This window comes from Eufriesea mexicana, unplaced genomic scaffold, assembly GCF_001483705.2.
Source record: "Eufriesea mexicana isolate 0111107269 unplaced genomic scaffold, ASM148370v2 scaffold47447484, whole genome shotgun sequence".
Classification (NCBI taxonomy): Eukaryota; Metazoa; Arthropoda; class Insecta; order Hymenoptera; family Apidae; genus Eufriesea; species Eufriesea mexicana.
The window spans coordinates 1,728,335-1,741,506 of record NW_016907864.1 but is presented as its reverse complement, the minus strand read 5'-3'; the positions used below and the strand labels follow the sequence as shown (position 1 = coordinate 1,741,506).

The following is a 13,172-nucleotide window of genomic DNA, read 5'->3' as shown; positions in this document are numbered from 1 at the left end:
TGAGACGCGCGCGGTATCGCGTTCGACGGAAAGAGCTAACGTGGTAGGCGCGACAACCCGCTCGGATTCTTCTTACTATCGGCGCGGAAATTCACGGTAGTACCATAACTGAAAATCCAACGACACCGTCGCTGGAATTCCATTGGGCGGGGTGACCTGCACGGATGAGTCCTGGCTGTTTAATAACAGAAACGCCTCGCCTGGTTCAACTGGTTGGGAAGCTGGTGCCGTGATTTCGAATTCTTATCTCAATAATGTTCCTATTTGCGCAATATGGTAAAGCGTCGGGAGAGGTGCGCGCAGAAAGTTTTCATTTCCTGCGACGCCGTGGAGAAATACGATTGTATCTTTGAGTAGCGAGTAAAAAAGAATTTCATTTCCTCTCGTAAACCCCCCGGACAAGGAACGCTATGATATATGCCTGTGTGCGGCGGAAACAAGTTTCTTTGAGCGAACTTGCGGCTGAATCTGGGCCAGTCGGTATCGCGTTCGGCACAGATTTCAGAAAAACGTATGTAGCAAGGAGAAGAAAGCAGGATGCGCCTTTTACAACGTTTCTTGCGTTGTTCGCTACTTAACTCAGGCAAATGGGAGCTCGGTGTACTCGAGGATCCCGTTTGTTCCCTTTGACTGCTGCCATTTTGCGAGTATCGTCGAAAGACTTTTAGAATTAAAAGATTCCGAGCCAAGAAATAATTCTTCCGGGTAATCGTTGGTTAATAATAATAATATTCCAAAGATATACGATTTATAAAGGTTAGCATCTGGCTGGGGAAAAATAGAGCCGGCGTTTGCAATCGCGTTCGAGTTCGTTTCAATTTTAATATCGTGCCACCACCAAGATGGCCGCGATCGCGGGACCGATAGCGCCACGGTGGCGTTCGGGGGAAATAATTCGACGAGTCCATTTCGCGACCCGGTGACTCGTATCCAGTTAGCTGGGACGGGGTGTGGAAAAGTCTAGAGAAGATGGAGGGTTCCTCGAGGAGGGTTCGAGTTACTCTCGCGCGGCCACCGAGGTTTCTTGGTCCGTAAAACGTAAACGACGAAGGTTACGGGAGCGGAGACGGCGCGAAACGTGGCTGCCGCGTAAGAAACGAGAGAAGAACGAGAGAGAGGTCGAGGTTTCTGCGAACATCTGCCAAGCAGGCTGATTTCCAGCCAACGATAAGACCTCGAAACGCGGCCGACCCGGCATAACCGCGCCGGAATTCATTAGTTAACCCCGCGCGGAGCGCCATTTCCATGGACTCGTTTCGCAGCGCGGCTCGCGAGCCACTGTGTACCGCGGCGGGAATTGTATCGTTGAAGAATTCAACGGGTCGGAGGGTGAAGGGTGGGCCCGTTCCGAATGGAAGAGGGAAAATGTTTTCTAAGGACGACCCGAGGGGATGGCGATGGTTGTGGCGCGCGTAAAGCGCGGACTAGAGGGAGCTACGAGTCCGTCGGGGCTCTTGGCGTGTCTTGCACCGATGCTTTTGAAAGCGTAATCAATTGTCCGTGACTGGGAGCACCGGGCTACCGCGAGTTCGTCGCGTTAAAGATGCACGTGAATCGACACGCCACCTTATACTCTGGTAAATATCGCTTATCTTCGACGTGGCAAAAAGAAAGCAAAGAAAAAGGGAAAATATGAATGGCGAGGTTATTGGTCGCATAGAACGAGTTACGCCTTCTGTAAACGGGATTTACTCGAATCGCGATAACGGTGTACGATAACATTGATACTTTTGCCGCTACATCGTGCGAATACGTTATATAACGTAGAACGTAACCGAACGCAGACGGTAACCGAGCAGGATATTCAACTCCCTGTCACGCGTGTCGATGATCTGTCGCTGATCAAACTCTCGGACGACGGCGCTCAAAGCAATCCGACAGGAGGTTCTCGTGTATCTCGTGGCTGGCAGCGGTTTCTTAACGAGCTGCTTCGTTCATCTCTCACGTACGAATCGCTCGGTATTCGCGAGGCCCGCAATCGGTTCTCCGTGAGTGGAAGCGCGTAGTACATCAATATGAGGATCGCGAGAAGATGCGTTTGGGCGCGACCGCGTGCCGCGACCAGCGCTCTGCGCATGCGTCGCATTCCCGTTCCGTCTATCCTCGTCCGCCACGCGGCGTGCGCGTGCTTCTCTTCCTCGCTCTGCCTCTCTTTCACCGCTAGCCTGCGCGGTGGTGGGGATAGGCAACTCGGTTGAAGTTCGCGAAGCGACGGGAAGGGTGAGCCGAGCGACAAAATAGTGGGGCGGAAAGGGTCGTAGGGACGAGAGGAGAAACGCGTGGAACGCTTGGGAGGGGTGAAGGGACGATGGTCCGGCGGTCGAGTGAGGCAGAAGGAGGGGGGGCCCCGCTTGTCGGGCGATGCCACTCAACTGAATCCCCGCTCTGTCCTCGCGGCAGTCTGACGCCGGTCGCGCAGTCAGCATGGCTGGATTTTCTCGCAGTTTTTCGCCGGTTCTACCGTGCTAGAGGCGAGCGCAGTCGGTCGTGTTCTCGCGTCGATGGTGCGTGCTGTCTGAGTGTCGTCGTCAGAGCCGTTCGAGACCAATCGCGATCGAGTGTCGGAGACGCGTGCCTTGGACCGAGAGGCGAGCCGAGAACGAGCGAACGAAAGAGACGCCAGATAACCGAACCTAACCTCCAAAGACAAAGATGTGTCGCGACGTAACTCTCGTTGTTTCGCGGTCACGTTGACGTGTTTCTCGTCTCTTTTCGTATCGTTTCCTCTCGCGACGTGGAGCTCGTCGAGGCAAATGTGCTGGCTTGCTGTGTTACTCGTCGTGCGCGCGATATCGTGATTTTCGTCGTGATCGCGCCTAAAGTGCGTCGCGTGACAGCCGTGTGTGCTCGTGCGTCTTGGCACGGAACGGAACAAGGACGGAAGCGTGGAAAGAACAAAAGGGAACGGAAAACTACTATGCGTCTCGGTGTAAACGAATCGCTGACGTTTTCCGAGTGAACGTGTGAAAGAAACAAGGCGAGAGCGAAAGGGAGAGAGAGATAGCGTAACGTTACGCGGGGAAGGGGCAGAGGAGAGGTCACACGAAAAGGGACTCGGCCGTCAACGACAAATCTTGACCCACGAACGAGGGAAAGATTTCTCGGAAGGCAGTTTGAAGGTGACTCGGTGTTTTTGGTTCGGAGTTGCGTCTCCGGCCATCGCATTCTCGGAATCAACACCTCTCGCCGCTGGTAAGTACTCGTGTTTGTTTCTCTTTCGTTTGGTGCCGTAATTTAGAGGGAAAAAAGGTGAGAAGAAATCGATGGAAAATTTCCGCGTTTCTCGCGTGGCGAAGTCACCGCATGCCGAGATGTCTCTACACGCGGCGTCTGGCCGTCGGCGTAATTCTCGCCTGGCAAAAAGAGACGAGAGCCATGTGTGTGCGTCGGCCGGGCCGGAGTGTAAACAAGCGCGGTCCTTTTAAAATGCCTACATATCGCGTTCCGTTGTTATCTGTCTGACGTAATTTCGCCCCGGTTTCCTCGTTCAAATTTATTCGTGAGGTTATGTACGCGTGTCATTCGCCTCGATATTCCGCGAATTAAACACCGGGAAGAACTTTCTCGCAAAGGTACATATCTTTGTACATACATCGCGTTAGTGATTTACTGTTAGAACAAAGTGACCTTGAATGTCGCGGTGAGCCGGTTTCACGCGAATAGCGCTAGCGTCGTCGTTGTTCGCGATCGTTTACGCGAAGACGATGTCACGTGGTGTGACGGCAGAAGCGGGAAAACAAATGGCGTCGTGCCGCGTTGTTTTTCAAAATTATACAGCGATAATGAGCTCACGGCCACGTGATTTGTCATGGAAGAGCATATTCGTGTAAAAACTTGTAATATAATATAGCGTGTGTCACATGTACACGTGATTATCGTTGTTTTGCACAGATAGAATTTATCGGCTAGATTACGAACTAGCGCGCAGTTTTCATGGCCACGAAGCGTGTTGGCGCTAGCGTGGCACACGCAGGTACGGAAACGCAGAGTATGGTTGAACCGTAAAACGCGTTAAATTAACTCCTTTCGCTATAATTACGAACGGAGCCCGTCGTGAATTTTTTACGCATACCTAACTACGGGAAAATGTGTTACTTTCGCTGTGCGAGTGAAATTACGCGTAACACGTTTCGACGTATTACTTCTGGCTTTCAATTATTGAATTCGTATTACCTCGACGTGACTTTCCATGTAACACAGTACGTACCCATTTCGTACGATTTTTATCGAAGATCTCGCTTAACGCAATTTCTGCGTGTAATTGCTACAGGGAAAACTGGCGTAAAATCACAAATAGGGGCACGGTTATTACAGTATTCGCGAGGTCGTGCAGTTGAAGATTTATTGAAATAAAAGTACGATTACCAGTCGTGATCATGCATTAAAAAACTATAAGCGACGTAAACAACATTACGTATTACATTCGATTTTATCTCCGAGTAATTATTACTTTTTCCTCCATCGATAAGTTCCTTCAGCGGAGAAACTTTAAACGATAAATAAGCTTGAAAAATGTACCCAAGTAATTGTTAATTTACTCGTCATCGAGAAGCAATTCTTTCCCAATTTGTCGAACGACTTTCAAACGCGCACGTCTCTCGCCAATAAACTCCGGGTCTCTAACTCTTCCCCCCTTCTCCCCCGATTCTTCCTTTTTTTAATTCCCGCGAAGCTTCGCGTTTGATGCTTGTTTAAGTACTCTTTGAATTCGAGCAGGCGTGGCCCGCGTTTCTTTGTCATTAAGAAACTTGTACACGTTGAATTCCGCGCTGAAACTGCCGCTTCGTTTTACCGCCCACTTGTTCTACGCCCCTGGCCGACAGTCTAAAATCGTTGTTTCGTCTGGACGAAAAAAGGTCAGGAAAGAAATTTCGGGTTCTATGGAAAATCGAATTCGTCTGATTCTTTTATCGCACGGGATGCGAAAGTTATTTCCGCTGTAACTCGCAGCTGCCCTCTGCCGTTGCCGATCTGGAACTACGCCATTCTCGCGGACGAGAAAAATGGCCACGAAAACCCGTCGCCTAGCTGCACTTGGAACAACGCACTCTTGTTTTTCCTCGAGCCAAATCGTGTAATTTCCTGGCCTCCTTATTATCGGATTCATAAAGAGAAAAATTAGGAATCGAGCTACCTGGAATTATCAAATACGAACGATCTAGACGTTCGTTGACCTAACCTATGGAGGAGGGTTTCATGGAAAAGAGTGTCTTAAATAAAGGAAAGAGAGAAAATGAAATTGGTAATGTGTAACTCTGGCGCAAGGCTGTTCGATTAAACGTAATATCGCGATATTCCAGGCATTATCCATGGAAATGGGGATATTAATTTCGTTAGATGCCGGGATGGCCTGGACATTTCTTTGGTCCGGCTTGTTGTTACGTTTTTAAGATCGCTTTATTTTTCCCCTCCTTTCTATCGTACGAGATCCTTTCATTAAGGAGGGAACGTTTTTACGGTGGCCGTTTGGTATTTTGCATAGAAAAGTAGGATGGGGTGGTGTTTGAACGGCCGAGATTAAAGAGTTTTGTTGCATTCGTTGTCTGGCAGGTGGGTTCCTTTACGAGCGCCACGAGACGCCGCGTTGCAGCGCGAAAATGACAATCTGAATGCGAAATTAGGCTTGCGACGCTTCGATGCGGGACGCAAGCTAAGTCTTCGGCTATGAAAGATGCATCGGAAGAAGCGCGCGTGGAAAACTCGACACACGGTCCGTGTGTACGTGTGTGTGTGTGTGTGGCCGCGCGTGGTTCTCCTGTTTCTTTTACGGGATGAAAAATCGTGGAAAAATCGACGAGCGGCGTTCGCGGAAGCTTCGTGGCCTTTTGTTGCTCGAGTACGTCTGAGAAGCGTGTCGAAGTTTACGCTCAGTCGATTTTTGTTGCAGCCAGACCCTGCCAGCCTCGTCGAGACAGCCTAAGTGTGTTTTCAGGTGTCGCTTGTTTAAGTTACACGGTTCTTAGCTGTTGATCTAACTGCGGAAGCGATGGCCTAGCTGGGCCTGAAATTCTCCATAGTCTCACTGTCCAGGGTCGTAAATGCTTCGAGGTCGTTGCTTTTTGGAGTTACTTGCACCTCTGCAGGGCTCCCTCGGTCGGCTAGTTTAACGCTAGGTGCCTCGGGGTTGCGTTTTATTCGAATTCTATGTGCCACGGAAAATGCCTTTTATTGAAATTTATTTTATTTTTGAAACAGACCGTAATTATTAGGACGGTCTCTACCGTGGAACTGTGTTTCCCGTGGCATCGATTATTAACGTTTTAATCCACGGCCATTGCTGTTTCGTGAAAGGCATTCGCAATGCCTCTTGTCGTCGAGAGGATGTAATTTAATTAGAAAATTACTGGTGAAAGGTACTGCAATCATATTATCCTTCGTTTTTATTACATTATGGTGGAATACTACTATGCGGCGAAATTGATTTTTCGAGATGAACATGCAGTAACGTAGTGACTATTGACGTGGAGCCCCCTGAAGTGGTTTGGTGCTTGAAAGATTCTTCACTCTCGAATAATTTAATTTCTAGCTTCTTTAGAAAGTTTTTCCAGGAGAATCACCATTCTCGTTTCAAACAATAATGTTCGAAACCGCTGAATAAGCCGGGAAATTTAATCTTCATACAGTAACACGGCATTCTCTGTTATTTTATTAATAAATAATTTTAATTGGCGATTTATTCGTTCCATTAGAAGGTGCAAATTCATCGAATATTAATTAGCATGTAATTCATGGGTATGGTGTAAGCGTATAATACCTATATAATATAATACGTCCAACAATTTATCAAGATCTCACTGTGGTCTTACAAATTCCACAAAACGCCTCGAAATCGCGACCCAACAAAGAGAAGCAATTAAAAGCAAAATCTGCCTGAAAATCCAACTCCCTTAACCTGTCTGAATAACAAATTTGCAAATATCGTGCTTCGTGTATCGGATAATATCTCCGTTTTCTTTCCCCGAGCGTATCACGGTTAAAGGGTTGAAAAATCAGATCCAAAGAGCACGTAAAAGTTTTCTGAGCCACGTCGCGGGAAAAACGGAGAAATTCGGTGGATCGAGGGAGAACCGCGTAAGAGTCGATCCACGACACCGATATCCTCGAGGTTCTCGGCGTTTGAGGGTGTTCTTCGGCGGCTAGGTCGCCTTTAAACTGCGCTCACCTTTAATGCAACCCCGTGCGAACCCTCGTCGGGATCTACATGGCGGGGATGTAGTAAAAATTCCACATCTGCGGGATACTCGGCGGAGGGCAGAACAGAAAGGGAGGTGGAGCCGGTCGAAGAGAGAGAATGCTAATAGTGAGGCGCGGAAGGGAACTTTAAGACCCCGTTTGTAGTCGGAAAGGTCGTCTAGCCACGGTATTAAATCTATTTCCCTGCTGTTCCCAAGTAACGACACGGAGTCGCATCAAAGATTCAGTGGCCCTCCGATGATTCCCGAAACAGCGACGGGATGCAGGGTCTGGCGAAATTATTTATCCCGATCCCGAGCAGTAATTTAACGGAGTCGATGTTCCAGTCTGGCGAGACTGAAATAAAAGAGCGCCATTAATTACCCGCTCGACTATTTACAAAGTCCCTGCGAACGTATTCCGTCTCAGCGTTCGCGGAAAAAAGCAGCAGCCATCTTCCTCGTCGACGAGTTTTTCCAATGACACGCTTAACCCGTCCAACGACACCGTGATCTTCCGGCAATTTTTCTCCGCCGTTGTCTCACCGGGACGTTCTACATCTCGCTCGTTTACCGTTTCTCGTTAACGAACCAACGAACCTTCCCTGTCGTCCAAGCGTCTCTCCTGAGTTCGGAAATTCGCGATCGAGTTAACGACATTTGGTCTATTTTGTTACCTGTATTGGAAATCGAAGGACCATGAAACCATGGGGAGTTTGAGGTGCTGCATGCGCCAGGTCCGCCATATTGGAAGCTCGTTGTCCGGTTCGGTAGTTCCAATTCGAAGAAATTAAAATTGCAGGGAAAAGCAGGGTCAACCACGGGATACCAGCGTGGAAGGAAAACGCGTAGAGTGGCTGGGGATGGTTTTCTTCGTCGAAGAAGAAACTAATATTTGCCGCGTGTCTTGGTTTGAAAAGTTCCTGGTCCATTAGAGGTACCATCCGGATCGATGGCGAGACGGAGGAATCGGAAGTGAAATAATAAACGGTTGTAGATCGAATGGAATTGCTATTTACTCGAAGAATCAAGATTCGGTATCAATGCGTTCTCCGTGCTCCTGATGAAGCTGTAACACCAACGAAATCAATTTCGAAATGGAAACCGTTCGCGTCTGCAAGGCTCCGGGCAAATGCAAATACACGCTGGCTGTTTTAGGACGATTGGTATGAACTTGTCTGGCTGATGAGAATCGAAAAATTATACTAACAGTTTGTTACAGAGCATATTACAAATTTAGACCAAAATATAAAATTCTACTGATAAATGAGCCGTTCACTGCACAAATTGATTTACTCTGTAAAACAAAATGTGGAGAAATGCAGTGAAATAATGTATATTGTTTTTTAAAATTCCCTTTATAATTTGAATCGAAATAAATATCGTAGAATGCATGAATACAAATGTAACTTTCATCTAACGGTATATAAAATTTATAAGAAAAAATAGCCAAAAGGTAATCGTTAGTAACGTTACCATTTTTATGTTACTGGAAGAGTTGATCGATTTGGCAAGTGAAAAAAGTAATAAATTTTAATTTTACTAAATTTTGCTGAAATTCTGATAAAACGGCACTAAAAAATTCATCGTTGTCATTCATGGCTTGCTAGTGCATTTGAGTTGCATTATTGCAACGATTTACATTAGAGTACGGAGTTAATCAAAGTGACCTCTGAAATAAATTGTTTATTACTCAGTGGCCAAAAGATTTTTGTCGTTTAATGGTGTTAATCTTAATTATCAGGGAAAGTTATTATAAATATAAAAAGCTATGACTGTACCATGTGCTTTGACACTTAAATTTAAGATTTTTCAAAAAGTGGAGTTAATCGATTTGTGCAGTGAACAGCTCAAATAATTCATTAGTCGCTGCGACAGCTATAGAAAATGACTAGACAGTCATCTCAACAACCTAGCAATGAAACTGCATAAATCTAGTCTGCCTCCCAGACTTCATAGAAAATACCCAAAGAATCTTCTATCTTAACGGCATTAAATCTCAACATATATTATCCATAAGGATAATTTCTACGCGTTAATTAACAAAATTTACCGAATGTCCTTACTGGACAAATTGTAAAGACTCTTGGAAGAAAAAAGAAAAAAAAACTGACAAATAATAGGTATATCTAGAGATACAAAATAAATATAATTTTTATATCGCGATCATTTATATTCCAAATTTATAATTTTTATTTGACGGTATTGCAGGGTACCAAAATAAATCGCGAATCGGCTATTGCCAACAAAAACAAATTATAAACCGATCGATATCTTCTAGAAGCAAATCGAAAAGTTATTCTATATAACAAAATTAATTTGCTTGGCCCCCCTACGGATAGGTGAAGGAAAGCATAAGAGCGTGGTCCTTGACAACCAAAACAGAGTCCTTAGAATCGGCTGTGGCCAGCACAAGCTTGAGTCGCTTGGTGTTGGAAAGAGAATTTTAAAAGAGTACGTCTTTGTGTATTTTCGTTTCGTTATCTTGGTGTTCTTTTCCTAAGTTAAATCAGTTTTCGAGTTTTGAGTTTGTGTTATCTTGTTCTTGCTCTTTCCACAATTTTCGCTGTCTCAAGACCAGTATTCGCCATTCTACCGTATTTTAATTTTATTTTCATCTGTATTTATATATTCCCCTTATTTTTGACATTCGAGATATGATTGTACAAATAAAACTATCTAGGAATTTTTCGTAGAGTCACCAGAAAACCCCAGACATGGAATAGCGTCGATAATTTTGGTTGTCATAACAGTCGAGTTAGCGTTTGCTGCACACAAGTGTATCTCTCGTGCAAACTCTTCGATGTCTTCCTTTCATCAAACGAGCATTAGCCTCCCGAATCCATCAAACGCAGCCCATTAGACCCATTGCTCCGAGTCATCTGACGCGAAACGGCCGTCTCGAGAAAGCGAAAAGCAAGAAGCGTTTATTTCGCCTGGCCTAGTGACCAATAAGCGAGCCTAGACGGCGGCGTTCTTAATGCGATATTCGTGCCAGCGTCACCATGAATTACGTTCGACCCCGATAACCTCGTCCGGGTCGCGTTCGTTCTCAATGAAAGTCGACAGGCGAACGCTCGCGATCCGCGCGTCGAGTTCCTCGGGGTCTGGTGGATCCAGGCGAGTTCACCGACCATCGATCGCCAATATTCCACCCTTTCGATCCTAACCCTTCGCGGACTCGTGACGCATGCGGACGCCATCTTGTCTTCGTTTCCTGGACTTCGCGGAATTCTCTGGTGACGTACCGAATATTACATTTCCTCTCTTTTACGGTATTAATTTACGGCGTATATTTTTGTATCTTTTATCCCGTTTAATTTAGTTTCTTACGAAATCAGTCGAAACTAGCTTATATATCCATGTCATAAATTCCTTCTGTTCTATATTTGCTCCCTCGAACTCGCTTCGCTCGATTATTGCGGTTTCCTCTGGAATTTTCTTTTTATATCGACTTCATTTATTTATTTTATTCCCATTTATCAAGTCCAGGCTCGCACTGTGTAAAAACCGTGTAAATAGTCGGATAGGTGATTTAAAGAGGAAAACGAGTGAATTAGAAGAAATCTAATCCTCCGATACATATGAAACTTGCTTATATCTGGGATTGGTTATGTTAGAAATTTCAATTATGAAGAAAGTGTAAAGTTACTTTAGAAAATGCAAATTATACGACAACGTGTAAGGAAGTTAGATAAAAATAAAATAATTTGCGGAAGAAGTTGCATTCCAAATATAATTGGCGAATAAACAGATGCGGAGGAATAATTTCTGCTCGTAAAGGACTAATAATCTCGTTGGAGGCCGATTTTCGGCCTTGCCGGCTGATGGGTGTCGAGGTAACTTGGCGAATTTCGTTATCGATGTACTCGAAAGGTGCGCCCCTTCGCTGCAAATTATCCCCCATTCACCGGAGGGACCCGGACTCGATGGCTCGCGTGCCATCGAGTCAGGCGTGCTTCGAGTTCCCCTCTGTGTTCCGGAAGCAACGCGTTCTTTGTCACGATGCGTGCAGCCCGCGTCAGCGTCGTTGGATCCCGGGTTTAGGGGTACACTCGACGTTCACAAGCCATTCCGAAAGTTCGCGCGAGCTTCTACGTCCTTATTAAACCCTGTATCCTTGGGTTCTCCGGAGGGTTATTTTTTGGAAGGCTCCCCTGGATTGGAATATAATTTTCAACAGGATGACGAATTGCTTTTTAATTAAGGAAATTTATTCAAAAATTGTAGTTTTTAAGAAATATTTTTGCAATCGAGTGATTAATTTTTGGCCAATTTTAAATTCAGATTCGCGTGTCCAGGTTATTGGGTCGAATCTGATTTGAATTTTGATCAGCAAGAAGTATTTCTCTGTCACTTTTAACTCGTTATTAACTCGTTTACTATGGGAGACAAGGTAGTTCGTTTAGCCAGGTTGTCAATCTCTGCAACACTAAACCTACCACGCCCCTAAATGACCGGTTTCAGCTTGGGATTAAAAATTCCGTATCCATCGTTATTCAGCATCTAATATACGTGTAATCAATTCGATTATTCTTTTTTGATTCGATTATTCGAAGCCTATTCTTTAATTTGTTGTCCACCGGATACTTGGCCATTTGTGTCAATTTAATAATTCATTCACCCAGAAATCCTCTATCTTCGATGCTTCATTCTCTCTCCACATTTTTGTACCCTGTATCTCTTTGGGGCACGATAGAATTAAAAGTGTCCCACCTCTTTGATGCACCGTAATGCATGGTGGGACATTTTTAGTTCCACCTGGAAATATCGCAATAACTGCATGCACATAGATTTATATTTCTACCTCTTTTATATTTATATTTTTATTTGGTAATATCTTCGACAAATGTTGTAAATTTATTCGCTCGTGTTGGCAGTACAGGTTCGTCAATTGTTTTATGTTTTTACATTACGCTATTCCTTTATTAGTAAAAATATACCAATTTTGTTTCATTTAAAATTAATAAAATTTCCGTGCAACATTGGTCTATTTTATTATCTGAAATCCTGTGCCGCAAAAAGATACACGTGTAATCAATTCTTCAATATCTTTTTCGATTCAATTATTCGAAGCCTATTTTTTAATTTTTTATTCACCGGATACTTGGCCATTCGTGTCAACTTAACCCTTTGCACTCGAGAGACGCCTTTCAGTCACCATTTGATAAAATTTCGAAGCTCGATATTAATTAATATATCAAATTTAAAATAAGGTAACAGTGTGCGAGATATCGGAATTAAATAATTCTACGTATTAATTATTATACGATTTCTTATTTACTGCTTAAAAAATATCATCAGCCTTATGGCAGAAAATTTGTTAACTCGTGCCCTTCTTCGTGCCAAAAAATCGTCGAGCGTAAAGGATTAATAACTCATTCACCCAGAAATCCTCTATCTTCGATGCTTTAATTTCTCTCCACATTTTCGTACCCTATATCGCATGTAATACGTTTGCGATATCAGTCATCTGCAATTCGATGTGAAATTTTTATAAAATTGACACAACGAACAGCCCAAGTAATGCAACATATTAAATGCAATAAAATTTCTGTGCAACGTGGGTTTATTTTATTTTCTGAAATCCTATGCTGCAAAGAGTTAACGTGCGGTACAGGTTTATCCATACCCTAGATAAGGTTTATTCCTGAAATAATTCTAACCATTTAATATGTTCGTAATGGTACCTCGTAACATGATTATACGTAAACCTTCCAATCACCGAAATTAAAGAATAAAATCGGAAACAGTCTTCGCGACAGATGCTTTATCACCGACTCGATTCAGCTTCTCGATTAAGTCGGCAGAAACTAGTTAGTACCGCCATGATCCTTAGGAAGTAACCATCGGGAGTATCCGTGGGTGTTTGAAACTAGTAGGTGGCGGGATACCTGTTTCTCCCGTTAACAAAGGACGAGCGTTCCTCGAAGCACTCGGCATTGCGTTTCAGCGGAAGATTACAAAGAAACGAGCCACCGCACTTTCTTCCGACTCTTT

General features: G+C 44.5%; 1 protein-coding gene across 1 annotated transcript in view; it reads left to right on the top strand.

The window, feature by feature from the left end:
• The first annotated feature begins 2,409 nt into the window (after positions 1–2,409).
• The window catches only part of sfl (N-deacetylase and N-sulfotransferase sfl), a 244,551-nt gene continuing 233,788 nt past the window's right edge, over positions 2,410–13,172 (top strand). Inside the window, exon 1 of the mRNA XM_017907071.1 lies at positions 2,410–3,192. The gene's annotated coding sequence lies outside the window, so the exon portion shown is untranslated. The remainder of the gene's footprint in view (positions 3,193–13,172) is intronic.